Source organism: Drosophila sulfurigaster, chromosome 2L (assembly GCF_023558435.1).
Source record: "Drosophila sulfurigaster albostrigata strain 15112-1811.04 chromosome 2L, ASM2355843v2, whole genome shotgun sequence".
In the NCBI taxonomy this organism is placed as follows: domain Eukaryota; kingdom Metazoa; phylum Arthropoda; class Insecta; order Diptera; family Drosophilidae; genus Drosophila; species Drosophila sulfurigaster.
Genome location: NC_084881.1, coordinates 10,041,010 through 10,063,825, shown reverse-complemented (window position 1 = coordinate 10,063,825; position 22,816 = coordinate 10,041,010). Strand labels below are relative to the sequence as shown.

General features: G+C 36.6%; 1 protein-coding gene and 1 long non-coding RNA gene across 10 annotated transcripts in view; both read right to left on the bottom strand.

Moving 5' to 3' along the window:
- Positions 1-22,816, bottom strand: part of LOC133846056 (protein sickie) — a 210,023-nt gene that overhangs the window by 138,921 nt on the left and 48,286 nt on the right. The gene's annotated exons all lie outside the window — the stretch shown is intronic.
- Positions 677-22,749, bottom strand: LOC133846234 (uncharacterized). Of its 3 annotated transcripts, XR_009894848.1 has the most exons (4): positions 22,586-22,685; positions 7,317-7,381; positions 6,841-7,154; positions 677-691 (listed from the first exon to the last, which is right to left on the bottom strand). It is a non-coding gene; the product is annotated as an uncharacterized LOC133846234 (long non-coding RNA). The 3 variants fall into 3 exon arrangements; XR_009894849.1 differs by lacking the exon at positions 677-691 and having other exon boundaries at positions 6,870-7,154; positions 22,559-22,749; XR_009894847.1 differs by lacking the exon at positions 677-691 and having other exon boundaries at positions 6,870-7,154; positions 22,586-22,722.

Below are 22,816 nucleotides of genomic sequence, written 5' to 3'. Positions count from 1 at the left end.
CTTGTTGTTTTCCCCGTTTCGCCTATTTTTAATTATGTTTTCAATTAATTATGCGGCAACACATTTTTGGCAAAGAAAGTTTTTATTTAATTACCGCTAAAAGGCGCCAACAAATCAGCGGGAAAAACAGGCGGTGTTAGCTTCTTTTTTTTATGTGTTCGGCTTATTATTATGCCACACGAATGGCAAGCAGTTAACAGCTGTTAACGCCATTGCGTGCCTGGGCCAAGTTTACGGCCATGAGTCACCTGCAATTGACGCGAACTGTGAGGGGAAGAATCAACGTAACAATTGCCAAATGCAACCCTTTTTTGGCCAGGCATTACGCATACGCAACGTGTGCCGCCTTCTTGTTTGCAAACGAAAGCAAAAGCAGCTGCTTGAGTTGGGCGGAAACAATCAAAGTTTGCCGCAGGCCAAAAGCAACAAAAAAAATAAGGCAAACAATTTAGAGCCCGACTCAGAAATACTCTACTTCAAATTTACTTCAAATATTACAGCTAAATATTAAACTATTTTTATTTAAAAGACTTTTTTGAAAATCTTAAAACAAGTTAAAGAAACAGCACGATACAATCTTGTTTGATCTATTTTGTAACATCTTTATATATTTTTATTGATTTCAGGGTATAGAAAGAAAAATTCCTAAAGCACTCTCCCTTTTAAACAGCTTGTTTTTGTTAGCCTCCACCTGAAAATATCAAGCAGCCTTAGAAAAATCAAAGCACCAACCATGTAATAAAAGCTTTAATGGCATCACGAAGCAAAAACTGGGGAGCAAGAAAAGAAACGCAACACAACGTAATGGCTTCATTTGTAGTGCGGCAAATGGGGTAAGAAAAGGGGGTGTCAAAAAAGCTCTTAGGGTTGAGCTGGAACTGGAGCTAGAGGTGGAGAAGGAAGCTGTTGATGTTGATGCTGTTGTGGCTGTTGCTCGTAAATTGCCGCATTATGCGGGTAATGTGAAAAAATCATAAATAATTAGAGCTTTGCGCCTAAGTGAGATTTGTTGTAAACGCATTTATAAAACCGACAAAAATCAATGATGACCTTGGGGCAACAACGGAAAAAGGATTTTGGGAAATGACTAGAAGTTTGAGGGTTTGTGATTGAATCATGTTCTTCGATTTTTTACTTTCGATACATGTAAGAATTTTCTATTATTTTTATTAGCACATTTAATTTATTTTGCACTTTAAATCAATTTTTGTTTGTGATTGGAATTGATTTTAATTTACTTTATTTATTTTGCATTATGAATATACAATCTGTATTTATTGACTTTTATTTATCCGTAGTTATTAACAATTTGGTTTTTCGTAATAGTTTGCATTATTTCACATTATCAACAGACGTTTGGTCAACTCTATTAGCCACTCCACTCGTTTTTTACCCATATGTGGTTGTTATCTTTTTTTCTTTTAACCACATGATTAAAATTCAATTTAATGAACGTTGCATTTATTTAAATAGTAATTCGAGCTCTTTAAAGTGATTTATTAATGGTCGCAAAGCCATTTATCAGCGCATAAATCTCATTTCATAATTTTGTATGCTGTTTATGCATTTAATGTGTCGACAGCCAAAAGGGGGGAAGGGGGCTGATGAGAGGGGTTGGGGTAAATGAACACCCACAAACTCAAATGCGGATGGGAGAATTTTTTAATTTTTATGTTTTGGTATTTACACTTAATTAACTGCACTATTTGAAGCACATAAATTCCACTTGATTAAACCATTTGCTGCACTACATTTTTCCTTTAGATAAGAGAAAAACATACGCGCACAAATACACGCAAGCACACAAAAACACGCACACACACACAGATGGAGAGAAAAACCGGGCAATTAATTCATTAAAAAGCAATGGCAACGACCACGCGTATTTCAATGAACCGAAACGCGTACACGCGATGCTGCCAAAACGTCGACGATTGCAATTGGAAGGGGAAGTTTGGCTGGCAATGCAGGGCACGCTTTTCTATTTATCCATTTTCCACTTGAACGTGCGCGTACCACGTATTTTCCGTATCACGATCGGCTACAGACTGAGCACCGAACTTTTTCTTCGCTGCTCATCTCTCTTCCAGTGAGAGAAGAAGAATCTATTTTTGGGTGAAATGCTTGGCAACATTTTACGAAAAAGTTCAGCAACATTTTCGAAAACCTGCAAGACATTTTCAATAACTCAAAATTCTTGTTTGAAAACGGAAATAGATTAAATTGGATTAAGTCAGATGAAAATTAACTTAAAAATATTTGAGTCAAGTCTCCACCCACTCATCCAGTCAGCCAGAGCACAAAAGCAATGCTAGATTTTCAATTACCCAAACTCCCCTGTATATGAAATCTGGCTACCCGTGGTATACAAAAAATATTTAAATTACAAAATAAACAATTAGATTTAATGAAAGGGGAGCTCAGAACGACGTCTGCCAGATGCCAACGCCAGCAAAGTACCCCCGAAAAAACAATAAAAGGAAAGTCATGAAGAAAGCATTAACATCACAACAACAACAAGTGTATGAAGAACAATGCATAGTTGTAGAAAGAAAATGTTCTTCATATGGTTGGCAGGGGACACAGCAGAAGGGAGTGAATGTGGGTGAGATGGATGTGCGTCTGTTGGAATACACAATGGACAGCGAACAACTAAATGTAAATGAAATACAATATCACAGCAAAAGATGCAAAAAGTTTTCAGTTTCACTTGAACGTAATGCAAATACGTAGCCCAAAATGATTTTCTTCTTTTCAAGCTCAAAAGGAGAGACTGCACAAGATGAATGTATTTGACAGGGGGTGGATGCATTTGGTTCTCTGTGCTGTAAATAATAATAAACTGAATTCTACGAAAGCTTTATAATAAATAAATATAATCAAATATAAACAAAAGTTTCAGTATTAACAAAAAAAATTTAAATCATTGTAATACACTTAAATTAAAAAATAGTCAAGAAACAGTAACAAAATATAACAGTAATGATAATAAGCAAATTAATCATGAATTTTTTTAAATTTCACTCTTGAAACCTACTACTAAAATATTATTTACGACTAAATATCTTAAAACGTGTGCACTTACAAACTCTTCTCACTTTGTGCAACACTTTAAACTGCTTTAAGCCAACTGGACACTGAAGTCCTTTTCTCTGACCTCCCTCCAACCCCATTACTTACGCTGTGTGAAGTCAACTGTCAAGCCAGTGTAAAATTAGCGTTGTAACCATTAGAAGTAAATATATGTATACACTCACACATACACACAGTCATAGAAACAAAGTTAGCTGTGCAACAACCACGTGCAACAATTTGCAGGCAACATGCAAAGTCATAGAGAACGAGCACGACAATAGTGGCAAAAATATTGCGCATACCGCTTGAGCATACTGCAATGTCATTGAGCATCGGCGGAAACGCTAAAGGGGTATAACTTTACAATTTTTAACTGTACGGAATATTCTAGACATTTTCTACAACTATATTATTGTCTGTAATATTCATCAATGAAATAATCATTATTCAACTCAAATTAAATCACGAATTTCATAAACAAATAATATAGAAATATATTAAAATATAATCTTTTGGTAGTTTATTAGGAGTTTCTTTATAGAATACTTATCCTACCATTGCTATCTTAAATAATCAGTTTATTTATTAAGACACAACCCTCGATTGCTGGCATTCTTTTAGCAATCTCAAATATACTTCAAGTAAAGTTGAGAAGTGGTTGTTTGGATTATTTGCTATGCTGTCAGTTCGCAAGTCACATGGACAAGAATTGTCCATCTATTTGGGCAAAGAAACCCCTCTTGGGATGTGCCCCTGTTTGCAACCCAGGCAACGCATCCATATCTAAATATATGCAGCATGTTTCACAACATCGAAACGCTTGCTATGCCAACAACAACAATGACTACAACTACAACTAGGGTATACGTGGAGTTGTGCAGTTGTTGCTGTTTTATGCTATTGCCACACGCTATTTTTATAAACAATTTTGCTAGTTGACAAGCGACGGCGTCAAGCAGACCCCATTACCTCCCCTCTCACCTTAACGCAACACAATTCACCGCCCACCCCCGCTACAGAAACGACATTGAACCACAGGAGGAGGCAAAAAAAAACACCAAACGAGCACGGACGACATGGCAAACTAAGTGGCCTGGATGTCAATGTAGATGTGGATGTGACTGTGCTACACTTTTGGAGTAGCTAAGGGGTCTGGTTTTAGTTCTGGGTCTGGGTCTGGGTTGGCTTGTTAGTTGTAGTTGTTGTTTTCTTTAGTACTGCGGCTGTTGTCACTGAAAATTGCAAATTGCTGTTGCACTTGCTGATGTTGTCAGTTTGACCTGATGAAGACTAATTGCAGTTAATGTAGCATGAAAGCAGCGCCATCTATTGCCCAAGAACTTGGCTCACTTCAAGAATATTATTGCTAAACAATTCCTCGCTCCGCTTTACGTTTTTATACACCCCAAAACCAAACCAATTTACACTTAATTCGTTAGCTCAGACATAAACAAAATCTCTGCTTGCCCGCTAGCCCAGAGTTAGCGCTTAATTAAGTAAACCACTCGTGTTAGTTAACACAAAAGACCAAGAAATATTATTTCACACACTTCCAAAATCGAAAGGGGGGCATCAGACTATTTATAGGACTCCGACAGAGAGAGGCACTTGAAAAATTGAATTTTAAATAAACACACATCGCCGGAATTAGAAGTCAACAAACTTCTTCGCTGTGCCAAAGAGCCGATCCAATAAATTCTGTTGAACTCGCCGCGCAGTCGAATGATAGAAGGACTAATTAAAAAAGAGGGTTCTTTCAAATGATTTCCCAAATTATTTTAGAATATACATCCATAAACACATGTCTATTAAAAACAAATTACATAAAAAAATATAACTTATTATTCTATTTTTATTATATTTTTATAATGTTCAGACAGTTTTTAACAATTATTTATTTTATTACTTATTTCATCATTTATTTCGGAGCGCAAATAAATTTTATTTAATTTCGATTTCATCTTGTTTTTTTTTTTGTGCAATTAAAACTTTGAACTTTGCTGCCTTTTGGGTATTCCCCAGCGTCCTTTTAAAGACATGACTGTTCACTCAGCTATTTTTATATTTATAAACAAAATCGTAGAAGGCACATGTGCGATGGCACGCAACTAGGCGTGTCTTCTGGTTGCCTGCCTCCGCATCTTTGACAAAATAAATTGCGTCAAGTTCAACGCCGCCAAATGTCGAAGACAAAATAGGGAACATGCAACCGGCAGCGGCACTAAAAATAAATTATAAAATAGCGACAAGTATCGTGGCGTCGGCGGCTGTGGCTGTGGCAGCATCGCATCAGGAACGATGTCAACGTGCCTCATAATTAATTGCAAAAAACTGTAGCAACTGCGAAAGAAGAAATAAAAAACGTACAAAGCGGAAAACTGGAAAACTTTTGACTGATCACATGCGGAAGGAAGCAGGAAAAACTCGCATCCCATATGGCAGCTTTGTAGGAAAATATGGGGAGGGATAGATAATTTACAGTCTCTTGTTAGGACTTATTATAAATGCATTATTTTTTATGAAAAATGGTTTCTGGTTTTCCCTAGCGAGTAAATCCTGAATTAAAAATGAATATCCAAGTGTTAATTGGTGGTTCCGAGAAGCTATCTTCTATCCCCTTAGTCTTTTTTTCTTTTGAGTAGTCTTGCTCATAAATTGTGTGCTAACCAACAAATCACATGCTTATTAAACCGTTCCCAGAACATCAATAAAACAAGCGACGTCGTTGACAAGGATCCAAATTGCGTTCAGACTGCAAATTTGTATCATGTCGTTAGCAACATTGTTGCCAACGGGACTTGCGGTATCGACGAACCAAGCGTGTTGACAGTTTGTCGCTGGGGTTTAACTCGTTGCTGATTTACTTGCTTGAACAGCTCTTGTTATACCCTGTACAAGTGAGACTATGGAGAAAGGATATGACAAACTTGTTGATTTTACTGAGGTAATACATGCATTATAAATTGTTTATGTACTTGAATCGCTTGCCGTACAAGAAGACAAACATATTTTGCATTCATTCTAGAATTAAATTATACATATATAGTATGTATAAGAAATCAAAAATATATCGTGTTAATATTTCTAAAGTTAAGTTATACATATGTACATATATGTTAACAAAATAAAATACGAATTTTTGTGGGTTCTTATTTTCCCTAATATTTTTAATTGCAACTGTTGATTGTTTATTAAATACAATCGAATGCATTTCAAATAATAATGTAGAACAATTTAATATTTTAAAAGTTGTCCCATTAAAGTAGATTTTATGAAACTACAGGGTATTGAGAAGTTTGAGCATATTGTGTTGTTATTTTATGTTGGTTTTTTATACCACTAGCAGTGTATTTTTTCAACTTTTATGCATTCCATTTGCCGCCATGCAACGCGGTTGCATGTCACATAATTATGAGCATCATGATGCCCCAGCGTCTGCATCATTATTAAAGCCTTTATGCGAGAGCATACACAAGAAATATGTTGCAAGCATATTCGTTGTATAGTTGTTGTTTTTAACGATGCGCTAAGTAGGGTAGAATGCTGCCTGATGGTGCCGCTTGTATGTACTGTATGTGTGCGTGTGTCTGTGTCTGTCGGGCCATAAAGTCAATTAAATATGTATAAATTTAATGAGTGCTACAGTCAAGCTTAATGAGACGGTTATGTGTGAAGCATGGATCACAGAACAGGTGAACATCACGCTCGACTGAAACTCAAAATGCATAGCATAGCTTAAGGCGTTAAGTAGAGGATTGTAGTTACCACATCGACGAACAAACTAGCTGAGAATTTCAGCTACATAATCCGCTTTATTTATCGTATCTGCTGTACTGATTTCCTAACTATACCATACAGTTTATATTAATTCCACTCCATATTTAAGTGCTTGTGCTACTCGACAAGTTTTCATCCGCTATTCTGTGCATCTCATAATAAAATCAATGGCCAAACCATGATGAAAACAACAGCAGCTATAAGCAGTGTTCGCCTTTTGTGGGCTCTTCTACGTTGGCGCAAATTCAGCATGTTATTCACAAATTAAATTTAGTTATATTCTAAGAAAACATATTGAAGATCTGAAATAAAATAAAGTACAAAGCAAATGCTACTAAACATAAATCTATTTATTTCGAATTTAATAATAATTCCAAATGCGGACTGACTATTAATTTGCGTGCCAATTGGAGCAATTACTTAAGCTGTATTGTGCTCTATACGCTCACAGTTAAGCTACTTACGACTTCATTCTTATCAATAGCACAGTTGAAATGGTTCAATGGGAAACGTCTGAAAAGCGGCTTACCTGCAATGAGATAAATGAAGCGAAAGATAAAACACGTTAATATTATTATATAATTTATGTATGCGAATTGTGTTCAATGCTCAAGTGAATGCGGTACGCTAATTGGAGTTCATTTAAATACGTAATAGCAATAACCTCAAACAAAACAACAACAGGCCAAGGGAACAAGCTAATTAGTGGCCTGGAGAGCTGTGAGTCAAAAGAGGCTTAAGTTACCAAACTGGCTAACGATGCTTGGGGTAAATATAAACAGCAATTAGCCAAAACTTGATGATGTTGGCCCACTAATTGACTAAGTAGATTTCGATTCAAAAATTCCTTAGCATTTTAGCCAGCAAGCAATATGGATGAAAGTACAACAGACAATTACCCTTTAACACTTTAATAACTAAATCATTAAATTGTTTAAATATTTAAATTAATGTTTGTCACCTAAAAGAAAAATATAAACTTGACTCTATTATATTTAAGATAGAAATTTGGACGATGTAAACGAGAGTTCACCATATAATATTTAAAATTTGGAAAACTTTCGTTGTCTTTAATTTACTACAAATATTTTATACATAAAGTAACTCTTTTCTATCAAGTACAGGGTATACAAATCTGGTTAGCCCACTAAACGACTATTGCGTTAAGGAACCTAAAATTCCTAGCCTCCAGAAAATGGTTCTCCTAAGAAGGAAGGGAAAAAAAGGTTGAGCTATGCCCAGCTGGCGGGCAATTTCAGTGGCAGGATGGGACGCATGAAGGACATGAGTTTAGGGCAAGCCATGTCACACAGCATCCTGTCTAATACTCTAATATCCGTTTTGCTCGTTATCCTTTTGCGTTTGACATGTGTAAGTGGCTGTCAAGCGTTTTAGAATGATATTTTTCCGCTCTGTCGTTGTTGTTTGTGCAGCACCTTCTGCTTTTCACTGTACTCGTATGTGTTCTGGTATGAGGTTATTGTCCTGCCTGTTGTCCTTTTCTTGTGCTGCCTTCCGCTGTTGATTTTATTTACATTTCTAGCATTTTTTTGTCGAACCTGAGAACCTAGAACTTTGGGTTGCCCACTTTTATGCTAATATTTTTTGGGGCATGTGTGCGCCTCAGGTCAGACCAAATAAAAAAATAGTAATAATAAAGGAAAGAAAGAAGATATTTGCTTGCTTAAATCTTTGCTGTAAGGCAACAAATTGCTGGAAAACCATTGCCTACATTTCTGCGTTGTAAGCTGGCAACAAATCGCAAGGTCCTTTATATACATGCCCCTTTTTTGTGTGTAGCTACCTGTAAATCCAAATACATTGCCAACATTTTAAGCTGTCATTTGAGTCCTTGAGACCTTGTGAAATCTTCAGTCTACTTTTCGACGGACTAACGATTGTCTATCTCTTAAGTCTAAGACACTTTAAGTCGTCCGATAACAAATTGCTAAAACCCTGAGTAGTTAAGAACATGACTCGAGAGCAGAATCATATGCAAATCCGTGTCTAGCAAATATCAAAAGTGTAAACAGTGTGTTTTTCTAAGCCCAAAAGTGTTCTAAGCCTTTTACAATATTTTAGTGATTTTATTTAAAGTTTTATTTAAACAACGATTCAAATTAAAGATTAAAAATTTAACTTTTTAAACTTAATTGACATACATAAGCTTCAATTTTACTAACAAAATAATACCAAAAAATACTATTTATACCCGCTACCCATAAAGTAGTATTAGGCAGAAGGAGGCATCTCTGACGCTATAAAGTATATATATTCTTGATCAGCGTCAACACCCGAGAGCGATATGTTGATGTCCGTCTGTCCGTATGAACACCTTGATCTCAATGACTTTATAGATATATAGAGGATTTAATATTTTTTCGACAGCACTCGCTATATTTGCACGCAAATCAAGTTTGTTTCAAATTTTTGGCACGCCTACTTACTACTACAAATTGATAAAAATCCAATAGCAAGCGTTATTGTGAAGCTAGAATACCCTTTGGTATATTTTTAGTATTTTTGAGGTATATTTTAAAGTTAATACTGTTTTCCAAATGGGTATTCAAAATCGGTAGCGTGTATCACACACTAAAACAGACTCGACTATACTTTCGTTTTTGTTATTTTAAGCATAAGTACAAGTATATCAACTTGTTTTAAACACGTGGATAACATTTTGTGTAGTATATATTTTAATGCATAAAGTAGCGCTTGTATGGAAACATCTTCAAGTCTGAGCTACCCAAAGTTGGATTAACTAAAAAACAATGTTTTTCGGGCGCAATTATGTGGTGTGGGCAACCGAGGATGAGCTTAACAGTGCTTCAACAGGATTGTATGAACAAAAGTTTCTCATTATAATGAAACTTTGTTGCATTACAAAACTTCTTTGGCCGCTTTTGTTGTTGTAATTGTGTTGCAATTGTTGTTGTTGTTGTTGTTGTTGTTTGTATGTTAGCCACAATCTACACACACACACACACACACACTCAGTACACATGTGTCTGTGTGTTGTGTCTGTCTGGCCCCCAGCGGAGTTGCGAGTGGCCTTAAACTGATAATTGGATTTAATTTTTGAGTAGCCCATGTACAAACCCATTCTGCCTTGGGTCCGAGCCCATTTAGAATGTTGCAGTTTGCTGCTCATATGTCCATTCGAGCGAGAGCTGATAGTCACACCTAAGCGACAGAGGAAGACCCAACTAAGCCGACGTCTAGTGACCCAACAACACAGCCACAGGTTCTGGCCTTGTTTGGCAGCGATGCTTTTGATCTGAGCCTTGTGAAAATTTTGACATGTGCTTGTTATAACAATGCCAACAGGCAACAGCCGACAACAGCTTCAACCCGACCAGGGACTTAGGGACTTAGGGACTGTGGGAGCTGTATTCATTGTGGGGAGGGATGCGGGGGTAAAACTCAGACGTGAGTTGTCGCATAAATATTCATTTTCTTGACTTTACTGCCAGAAAAGGGGTGGTAACTCGTTCCTTCATTGCCTTTGTCGACTACATCAAATGCGTGTTATATAATCCCCATTTCAGGGCTGTCTGAGGGCTAATTTTTAATTTTTATGGTTCACATGCTGCCCTTTAGACCAAGCTCATAAAATGAATAATTGCCACTTTTTGGCTCCAGTAGCTTTTCGACGCTAATAAAGCGACTGCGACTGCAAGCGACTGCGACGCAGGCGAGCCAACACTGTATTTGGGGTCGTCCCCCTTCAACAAATGGAGATTAATTTTATTATAATGTTCAGCGCGCTGCTGGCAAATGGGCGACTTTCTCGTCATATGAGTGCAGCTGAAGTGGATTTTGGTAGCTCAAAAAAAGGACCCTTCACAGCCCTTCCCAACCGCTTCTTTTGGCAGTTGCCCCCCTTTTGGCGTTAAATTAATTTGGGGACATGGTTGGCGCTATTTTTGTTTGACCAGCTTTGTGTGTGTATGTATTGCATGTGGGTGAATACTTGATTATGTTGAATGGTTACGGATATTACGAGTACCTCGATCTGGCATAAAAGGAACGCTTTACATACTTGATTACCTAAAAGTACTCATGCAGGGTGCTCGACATTAAACGGCCAGAGATTAGGCACTTAAGTTCTTTTCCTGAGTCTGATTAATTATGTTTTTATCATAGTCAAAGTTGCCTAGGAGACAAATATGCATAGATTTATGAAGCTTAGGCTAACTGCAGACATAGAAACATAACTAAACCTTCAGCAAACTTACCTATGACTTTCTAGCTTAGATACATTAGATATATATATTTACTATAAATAATGAATCTTTTCTATTTAAAGATGAAAAAAGCTTAAATATATTTCAGTTAAAGGCGCTTTAATTGCTAATAAATCCTGTATGATTTTAACTTAAAAACAGAGAGTTTTAGTAAATTAATGGATTACTTAAAATTATATAATTCAACCATACACTTGTCTAAAATTTAAATCGACTTAATGCAGATTTATATGTTTTACTTAAGTAAGATTACTATAAATAAAGCTTCATCAAACTAAAACTAAATAATTTATGCTGCAACATATCACCTTTAATTTTCTACTTTGTATAAATTACAGTCATGTATTTAAATATTGAATGGCGACTATTTAAAGAAGAATAATCATAAATCAAATTGATCTAGAAGTGTCAATAAATCATGTGTGACTTTGTTGCCACATTAATTTACTTATTTTTATAAAAATAAATAATTTAAATTATATACATATGTAAACTATCAACTTCTCTAAAAATTAAATACGTATTAAATTCCGAATAAAGTACCATAGAACACTCAAGCAAACAATTTCCAACACCACAACAAAAATACCACCCACACAGACTTGCACTTCTAGCACGTCTTATATAGAAATACATTTCAATATGGTTGCCCGGCAAGAGGCATAAATCCAGGCACTCCAAAACAATCATACGCCTGAGTCAACAGCTACATGGGGCTGGCACAGAAGGCGGAGGATCAGGGCAAGTCAGGGCTCAGGGTTCAGAATAGAGGCAGGACTGTCTCTGTGACAGGTCGTTCTATAGGCTGGAGTTTTTATGCATAAATCACTTTCACTTGTTTACACAAATAGGCGCAGAGTAGCGGGGTGAAAAAAACCTGCCGCTGAGCTTAACGAAATTTTCAATTTTTTTTCTGCCACAGCAGCAAAAAGTAAACCGAAAACATGCAACACATATTACAACGGGGGCGAAAGACGGCAGCGTAAGGGGTCAGTCGGTACATAACATACAAAAGAGCAGACCTCGAACAATGATAAGTTTGAGTGAGCTTCATTTTGGCCATCCGCCCACACAAATATTGGAAGGGAATAATAACAACAGTTAAACAAACAATGTTTCGGGTTCAAGCTCCAGTTCCAAGTTCGGGACCGGGTCCGGGTCACGTTCCGGGGCTTAAGCCTAACGATAGAAACACGAAATGAGAATGTGGGCGCAAATGGACCCCGAAATACATACATATTCACAGCGCATTGTGAGGTTGTATAAACAATTTAAGCGATACTTTTATTTATTATTATTTTTATGCCGCCGCCGCAAAAATGTAAAATTAATATGGAAAGCCTCCGCACTTCTTTCCCCACAATTGTTTGCTCACGTAGTCAATTGGCTGGCAGGAGAGAGAATAACATTTCATGGCATACTTTTAGGGGTCGATGTGAACACGACACACGTGCTAAGCAAATAATTAAGTCGCACAACTTGGCCAGACGGCCAATTATGTTGATGGCCCAATAACATATTTGGCTCAATTAAATCAACACACGGCCCTTTGCATTAAAATAAATAAACAATAAGCCAGCACAACATCAACAACAACAAAAAGTTTTTCGGCCTACTGTTAAGAGAAACCGACAAAAACAACAGAAAAAAAAAATAGAAAAAAACTTTGGCCTAAAAGTTTTGCAACTCAAACTCAAACTTTTGCCAGCCTATTAGCCGGAGCTTCGTTCATGCTTCGTGCCCCATGCCACATGCGTGCTGTCAAATTATCTGGGGAAATTATTTTTTAACACGCACCAAACACAATGCGACAAATAGGCAAAATGTAGATGTTCCATGGGGACAACAGACAGATGTGAGAGATCTCAAGGAGAAAGATTTTTTTCATCGCTCAATGCAATCACAGAAAACTTTTAGCATTACCAATTGAATTTAATGAGTAGTTAAATAAAAAAGCATGTAACTGCTGATTTTGGTGGTAGTTTATTTTATGTTTATTTATGCTAAACTTTATTTCATAGACTTTGTGAAACAAACTTTGGCTATTCTTTCTTTATGGTTTGAGAGAACATAGACAAGAGATTTGAAGACTATGGCTCATATTAACTATTATCACCCTAGATTTTATACAAGATATTTGAAAAAGTTAAAAAATAATATTATAGATTTATTTTAAGAGAACTTTTTTATTTATTGATTATAATTTCTTATTAAATTATTCTTTAATGCAGTTACGAAATTATTTCCATTTTTTTTTTAGGCAAGTTAATATATATTGAAAATCTAATAATAGATTTGTTAGTACTTTCAGATTTACCAATATAGAAACGGAGCTGTCTTGCTCTTAACTAATAAAAATTATTATTTACGTATGTTATTTACATTTTGTTCAATTTCTCTTTAAACTTTACTTCATTCATTCTCGGTCTACACTCCCTTATCTTTTCCTATTCCCCATTCACTTCCTTGTTGCTTATTTAAACAAGCGAAACTTTAACATTTCCAGGCGTAGCGTTAATGTTTATTTGGTGAATTGCATCGCCCACTTTTCGGTGGTTCTAATAGGGACTGTGTGAGGACAGAGAAGTAGGGAAATTCCGAAAATTGTTGACTATTTTCGGTGGCCAAACGAAATAGAATGCCGTTAATTAACCTAGCCAACATTTTTAAGTGGCCAACAAAAATATTTACACTACAATTTGGCAGCGCTAACTAGAAGTAGTTCACAGTTGGTAGTTTCTTCTTTTAGTTGGTAGTCGATATTTCAAGTGAAGTAACTCTTGCCACTATTTGGCAGCCACCTTCGACTAGTTGTTGCTTGTGTTACTTCAAAAGGAAACGCAAGTTTGCGTTTAACTTTGTCACAAATCAAAGCGAGAAAAACAAAAACTCAAATAACCAAGTCGAGTCCCATTTTTTATGACTTTTTCATAAGTTTTGACTATTTCAGTTGGCACGCAAAGTAATTTTTCAATTTTATGCCACGCTGATAGGCATGCCACGATTTCCGCTGACTTGACAAATCGTGCAAAAATGAAATGTAAGCCTATACAAAAAGTTTCATTGGCCCCCCCTCTGTCCAGTAGGCATTACGTGAGCGTGCTACCAACAAGCAAAAGGTTTTCTCCAACTGCAAAACTGAAACTCTATGTGGCACGAACTTTAGGACAAACTGTAACTCTAACTGGCTGATGATGATGCGGCAAAAGCGGCGACCAGTCGATGCTCCCAGCGGGACAAGGTGCACGCCTAATATGTTTAGGGCTTGCGGCTTACACTTAAGTGAAATCAACGAAAATTTAGCTATATAAAGGCAACGTAGAAATCTGGCCATATGCGATTATTAAATACACTGAATTTTAAAGACGGAAAAACTATTGAACATTTTGGCTTTTATTATTCTTTATAATTATATTGAATATTTAAATCTTTCCACAAATTTAAATTATTTTTTTATGTAGATAATTTAAAATTAATATTCGTAAATGTAGTTACTTTACTTTTGTATTATTACTTTTATATTGTATTTCTATATTTTCGATAACAATCATTTTATTGCGAGTTTCTTTTTGGCACAAAATTTTGTAATAACCCCCGAGTCTGTCACACATAAATTTCAATTTCAAGGCGTAACCAATACACGTGTCTTAAAAATTTGATCCGCATCAAACGGAACCAAATCTAATTTTGCAATCAATGATTTTTTATCATCCCTTGCAGAAGTTGCAATTGAAGCTATTTATTTGAGAAACAAGAAATAAATGTCGTAGAGCCGTACCACTCATACAAAATTAAAGAACCCAAATATAAAACAATATCTTAGGAAAATTAAATTATATTTAATATAAATCAAAGTACTCGTTGATCTGCTAATTTGTTTTATATTACTGGGTTGGTTTTTAAAGTCTATTTTTACAAAGAACTTTTGCTTGAATTGTTGTTGAATTTAGTTCCAAATAAAAACTAAATTGTCTTTTTTATTACCATGCTATAAATTATTCTGAATTAAAAAATGTACACACTAATTTTAATCGCAGTTACAATTTAATACTGCACTGAGCATCAAGTAAAGTTTCTGCCGACTTTTGCAAGGCGCATTTTTCCGAATCCGATAAATATGGCCGAATAATACCACTCAAACCTCCCCTATTGACAATGCATGGCAGCGAGAGAAATACTTCGTCTTCTATGCCACAAATACCCTTTGCATTCGTCGATAACACCATGATCCGATTACTGTCTTCAAATATAGCTGAGACAACGTCAGCGACTGTTAGGCCAATAGCCCAATTTGTATAACCTTTAGCGGCAATTACTTTGAAGGCAGCTTCAACCACATCCTTGTGCACTCTCGACCATTGCATAGAATCATTTTCAGTGCCAATAGCTGGATGTAAAGTCTGGAGTCGAACGCCTCCCACGGAGACCGAAGACCAAATCGGAACAGATGTATTTCCATGCTCACCAAGAACGAAACCGTATACCGAACTGGTTGAAACCTTTAGGATCTGCCCAATAAACATTCGAAATCGAGCCGAATCCAAGTGACAGCCAGGACTGAAACATCGTTCATAAGGCAGATTGCCGACTTTTCGAGCCACCCAGGCCATAACGTCTGCAGGATTACCCACAATTAAGAATACAGCTTTGGGACTTAGTTCGACAAGCTTAGGCATTACACTTTTAATAATGTCCGCTGTGTGTTGAGCAACCTGTAGCCGCGTCTCATTTGGCTTTACTCGAGCACCTGCTGTTACCACGACAACATTTGAATCTTTCGTCGATTCAACATTACAACTCGGATTAATATGACAGTTGTGAACAAACTGCGATCCATGCATCAGATCCAATCGCTCTGAATGGCATAACTCCTCATTTATATCGAATAGAGCTAAGTTATTTGTAATGCCTTGTGACAACATGACTATGGCACATCCCATACCCACAGCTCCAGTGCCAACCACAGATACTTTATTGCCTTCATGCACATCCTGTTTATTAAGATCCTTGTAGATGCAAGCGCGAAATGCATTCAGGAGCTGAGCACTTTTGCAACTATTTTCTGATTTATTTCTTATACATTGGTTGAGCTTAAAGCGTGATATTAATCTGCTGGATATGCGATTTACCAACATTTCAAAAAGATGATGGTCGAAAATGAGTTTTTGAATTTAACTTATAAATTTTGAAAAATTAATCACCTGAAAGATAAACCGAATGATACTTTCTGGAAATTGCATATATATTTCACATGTATAATTTATATACATCACATGTAATATTAGAGCACTCTATGTATGCACCCTAGATGGTTCTCATGACTGCGCTCTTTAGATAATATAAATATTACTATTGCTATTTCTCCATAACTACATAAGATCCATAGAACTATAAAACATAAATCACATATCCAAAATTCTAGGATAGTTCTTGAAATTCGATAATGTACAAAAGTGGGTGAAAATATTGTTTGAAAAGCCCAATAACAATTTTTATTTTCATTCTCTATATTGAAATATTTACAAAATATGCATATGATATGCAGCTACAATTTAAGACTGCACTGAGCATTGAGTAAAATTTCAGCTGACTTTTGCAAGGCGCATTTTTCCCAATCTGATAAATATGGCCGGATAATACTACTCAAACCTCCTCTGTTAACTATACACGGGAGCGAGAGAAATACCTCGTCTTCTATGCCACAAATACCCTTTGCATTGGTTGACAACACCATGAGCCGATTACTGTCTTCAAATATGGCTGAGACAATGTCCGCGACTGTTAGGCTAACAGACCAATTCGTGTAGCCTTTAGCGGCTTTGACTTTCGCAGCCGCTTCAACGACATCCTTGTGCACTTGGGACCATAGCATAGGATCGGTTTCAGTGCCAATAGTCGGATGTATAGTCTGGAGTCGAGCACCTCCCACGGATACCGAAGACCAAATAGGCACAGAAGAGTCTCCGTGCTCGCCAAGCACGTATCCATACACCGAATCAGTCGAAACCCTCAAGATTTTCCCAATAAACATTCGAAATCGAGCCGTATCCAAGTGACACCCAGAACTGAAGCATCGTTCATATGGAAGATTTGTTACTTTACGAGCAACCCAGGTCATAACATCAGCTGGATTGCATACAATTATAAACACAGCCTTTGGACTTAGTTCGACAAGCTTAGGCATTACACTTTTAATAATGTCCGCTGTGTGCTGAGCAACTTGCAATCGCGTCTCATTAGGCTTTACTCGAGCACCTGCTGTTACCACAACAACTCTTGAATCTTTTGTCGATTCAATGTTGCAACTCGGATTAATATGACAGTTGTGAAGAAACTGAGAGCCATGCATCAGATCTAATCGCTCTGAATGGCATAATTTCTCATTGATATCAAACAGCGATAAGTTATTCGTAATGCCTTTGGACATTAAGACTATGGCACATCCCATGCCCACAGCTCCTGTGCCAACCACAGATACTTTATTGCCTTCACACACATCCTGCTTATTAAGATTCTTGAAGATGCACGCACGAAATCCTTTCAAGAGCTGATAACTTTCACAGTTATTTTCCGATTTATTCCTAAAACATTTGTTGACCTTGAATATTTCACGTGATAATAGTCTGCTAGAGATTCGATTTATAATCATTTTAAAAAGATAAATGTTAGATATTTTAACGAAGTTCCAAACGAGTTTTTGAATTTTAACTTAGAATATAATAATAAATTGAAATGAAATGCCAACGAACATAAAACTCGATTAACACGAAATCAAAATTCATTAGAATAACAAATACGAAAACCAAACTTGGGATTACTCATGTTGGTATTTCTTGGAATTTGGTAAATACAAAGAACTATTTTTTAACTTTAAGGAAACCTACATATATATAGTCCTTAAAAAAACTATTAGGAAATATACAATAAACAATTAGGGCGCAATGTGACCGTATTTAGATTTTTTATGAATTCCATGGTATATTTTACGTTGTTTGAATGTAATAGTACATTTGTATATCAAATATAATATATTGTTCGTATAATATTAATAGAGTATTTTAATAATTAGGCCGCATTAATACTGTCAGTAAGTTTGAGGTGAAGATAATAAGTAGCTATTATTTCACAGTTCAGCATACTCGACTGAAAATTGAACAGATCTTGAAATGTTGTTCTATAAAATACCTCACATTAAATTACGCAGTTGGAAGTTAGTTATATAGCTAATATGCCCATTTGAAAGTGCTCTTCAGCTTAATCTAAAATAATGCGGCGTAGCAAGAAATCACAGCAAAAGGGCTGCCATTCAGCAATGGCCCATTCATCACGAAATAAAACTGAGCACCCAAGTTAGCTCCACCCAAGCACTTGCGCACACTACATAGCACACCAGGCAGTGGCAAGTGGCAAGCGGCAAGTGGCAAGTGGGTTGTGACACGAACTGAGAAAGATGAATGACTTGACAAATGCGCTGGTCATGAATCAAATATCAATTTGACAAGCGGCAAACGAAGAAACGCAAAAGTTTGCTCAGCAAAGTAAGGCAAGTCCTTTGTCCTGATGCTGCTCAGGTGCTGCGTAATTCCTTGGCTTTTGTTATTTTTGTATTTTATTATTTTTTATTCTTGCCATTGCCAACTTAATTCAATTTAATTGTGGCCAGCGTGTAAATGACGCTCATGTAATGGAGTCAGCTACCAAGTTTGTTGACCAGAAACCATTTTGATAAGCTCAAAGTTTAGGAGTTTCAAGCGTCAAGAAGACGTCAGTCGGGGTTCAAAGATTAATGAAAACTTTTCGGCTGCGTTGCAGTTGCAATTTGGCCTGGGTGTTTATTAAGTTTAGCTGCAAGTTAGATTGCCTTTCAACGAGTCTCTGCAATTTTGGGTGTCAAAACTTGACGACGTTTCATTAGCAGGCAACAGGCATGAGACGGCGAGACACAAGTCGCGTCTGGGGATTTACATGGCTGACACACACACACAGAGTTATACATACATATACTCGTACTTGTGCCCCACAGTGTGTTGCACATTAATTATAAACAGGACAGTCGTCGCTTTTCCCCATGGGCCACGGCTTGGCCTTACTAAATAAGCCCAATCAAGTTGATTAATAGTGTGCGACTGCTCTCAAATCTTCACGTCACAGCGAGGCCTGCCCTTCGCTAGATAAATGAAAATGAAAAACAAACAATTAAAGCTAACAAAAGCGTCACCTGTACCTTCAGTATTAGTTTTATCAATAGACGGCTAGAGAACCCAGAGTTTCCGGGTCTTAACTCATGCAAATAGTCTATTTCCTGTCAGGCCATTCAGAATGTCATTTTTTATGTATTCGTTTTTTTCGCACTCTTCATTTTTATTGCCGCTGACCAAAACGGAAGTTTTGGGTGCCAACCTGACGCTGACTTTGTCCAATGCAAGTGCAATATGTTGCCAGTCGATAGCTGCTATGGATACTATTTTATTCCTTTCTCCATTTACCATGCAAATCTATGCCAAACACAGCAACATTTATGCAATGCAAACCGCCACACACAAAAAACTGTAATACCTTTTGACTAGTATTTACTCGCCACAGGGTGGGCGAAGTGGGTTCCTAACATATTTCTTTCGCCTTGTATGCCACTAGCTCACAAAAAATACCATAGAGCGCATTTCGAGAGGGAAGTTCCATGACATCTGTTTAGTTGGTATCGTTATTAGTTTGAAAATGTTATGTCATAACATTTTCTCACGAAGAAAAAAGCAGACGAAGCAGAAATTTGTTTATTTTAAGTGATGTGCAGACTATTTTCCGAATACTACCTGATATACTAATAGTATTTCCAATTATGGTGAGTTAGTAATGTTTACAGTATGAAGTTCATTTTATTAGTGTCAAGGTTTTCTTTCCTCACTTTTTTCTTGTTTACTTTGTTAATAATAAATAAATAAGCCATTTCAACTATCATAAAGAATATGAAAATGTAGACATTAGTTTCAATGCTACTTAATGAATACAAATATAATAAATATAGAAATAATTATTGATATATAATATATTTGTTTATGCGTTCTCCAATAAAATATGAAAATAGAAAAGACAAATAACATTTTTGAAGACTTAGTTGCCACTATTGTATAACATGCCAAGCAACCCACATCCTAGACCACTTGAAGTTCCATAGCTTAGGAGCTTAAAAGCTTTTTTGGGGCATCATTTACACCGTCCATGTTGTTTTTGCACCATGGTTTTTTCATTCAATATTTAAAAATGGACGCAAATGCCACAAAGAGCGAAGCGAGCTAGCGAACTACGTGGCAAGAAGAACGCATATTTAAACTATGTTGAATTTTGCAAAGCGAAATGCAAAGTGAAATGGGAATGTGAATGGAAATGGGAAAAATGGGTGATGTTATGTGGCAGTTGGTAGTTGGGTGGATGGCAAGTGTGGCAACATGCGTGACACCGACAAGTTGCATTGAGGTTGGCACTCGCCTCACCTCGCTTCGGTTTCTATGTCGCAGTTGAAATGTGGTCTTTACTTAGCAAATGGGCAACGGAGCGAAACCAGTTGAAATGCGGTTGGGATTATTAAAAATTCCCTTAGCTAATGGTAGGTGCACCTTAACTTCTGTTAACACCCTCCCTCTGTGCTCACACTGCTGTTGCTCATTAGAACGCTGCTGACATATATCTCGCATTTTATTTTTAATGGAATGTCAGTTGCCACTTGCCACATGGCAAATGCTGAATGCCACCACCCACGTCTAACAAATTTCAAACGTTTTACAGTTAAAAGCGCAACTCGAACCCTCGAACAAAACCATCAATTTCTAATAATGTAATTTCGTAAACGTCATTTTGTAGCAACCCCCCAAATAAACCCAAAAACTCAACCCAAAAAAAAAGAGAAAGGCAGAAAGTGGTTGAAGCAGCTGCTGTTGCTGACTTTCATCACGTGCCAAATGGAAATTTGCATTGTGGCAACAAATAGTTGGGAAAAATAAAGTGAAAGAAACACTCTAACGAAGGCATTTACTCAAATATTTGCAAGTTGCAGCAAATGCCAAAATGATGACACAAGCGTAAACCATACTCAATTACTGGCCATGACACCTTGCAACAATGCGGGGCAGCTACACATACAAAACACTTGGGGGGGGACACGTTTTACCACCCTCTCAAAATGCAAATACTCATAGCAGCATTCGCACGCTTTCTCAGGCAAGGGATGAGTTCAGCATTAGAAGGGTGGGAGGGTGAAAGATGAGGACGGAGAAGGGGACTATGTATACCTTAAGGGTGTACCTTTCATTTCCATGGGTGCAAGAAATTAAAATCTAATAACACAGCTCAAAGCATAAATATTTGTTATACTTTCTCGCAACTCGCAACAGATCAGCCGGTCTCTGAATGAAGCTGATGAAGCAGCTCCCTGGTGGTTAAGCAACCCTGCTGCATAGTTTACACAGTAGGAGTGGGGCATCGGATAAGGCATAAAAAACAAATTATTACACACTCCAGGGTACGGCAGAGGCATGAGGCGGTGGCTGCAACAGACAGCAGCAGCGTTGGCAATGGCAACCTGTGCAACATTTACCTCTGATGCTTCAAGCCAAAGGCTTCTGTTGTCTGTTGCCTGTGCAACAACAACTCGATTTGCTCTTTGTTGTTTAGCCTTTTGTTTGGTGGTTGCAAGCTGCTTCTGCCACTTCTGCTGCAACTCCATCTTCTATCATCAGCGAGGGTTGCCTTACAAGTTGATCGATTGCGATTTCAATTCTATAAAATATTTGCTTTGTATCAATATCAATCAAAAGACTTGAGTTATAAATGTCAAATATGCAGTTGTATTTGATTGATTAACTGTGACACAATCCTCCTTTCTAAAACTTAAATCAATGGTATCGTGAGAAAACAGAGATCGTGCTTTATGAAAACACATATGATTATTGAACGCTAGCAATAAATGAACAACAAATTTAAATATTCATATTTTTAAGTCAAAAGCCAATAATATGTAATTTGCAAAGACAGAATAAATTTCATTTAGATTGTTCAACTGGACTGTCTACTAAAAGTTTATATCCATTAAGACAAATTAATTAAATTTAATTTGAAATCATAAATTGCAGCCTTATATTCAGATAGTGTCTACGATTATTGTTCTTATCTAAAGTATTATAGCGAGCTTAGTTATAAAGCTGCAGATACAGTTGCAGATAGTTATAAAGCTCCTATAACTTAACAAATTTATTTATTATTTAGTATTCTTGCGATTTTACTCTTACATATTTACTATTTGTAGAAGTAATAAAAATGCTGTTAATTATGCTAATTCATATTTCTTCGAATTGTGTGAATTCTTTTCAAACCACCCTCTTTTTGATTTTACTATCAGAGAGAGCACCCTTTGCCAAATGTTTAGGTTTTGTCTACGGCAGGTCTATTGCAGGTATACAAGCACTCACCCTGGGGTTAGTTTGTCTAATACTCACAGCATTTCTGGCAATTTTCTTCTCGTTTTTTATTTTTGTTATTGCTTGTCTTTTTGTAAAATTTAAAATTTGATTTGAGCTCCAATTCGATTATGAGTGAAGTTCGCTTTGGGTTTTGTCTCGCATGAAATGCTGCACTTGACAGTTGTTATATGCCTGATAATCTTGGCTGGAAAATTCATTTAGACAGTGAGTGCTGAGTGATTTTTGGCGCAATGGAAAACTCTTTGA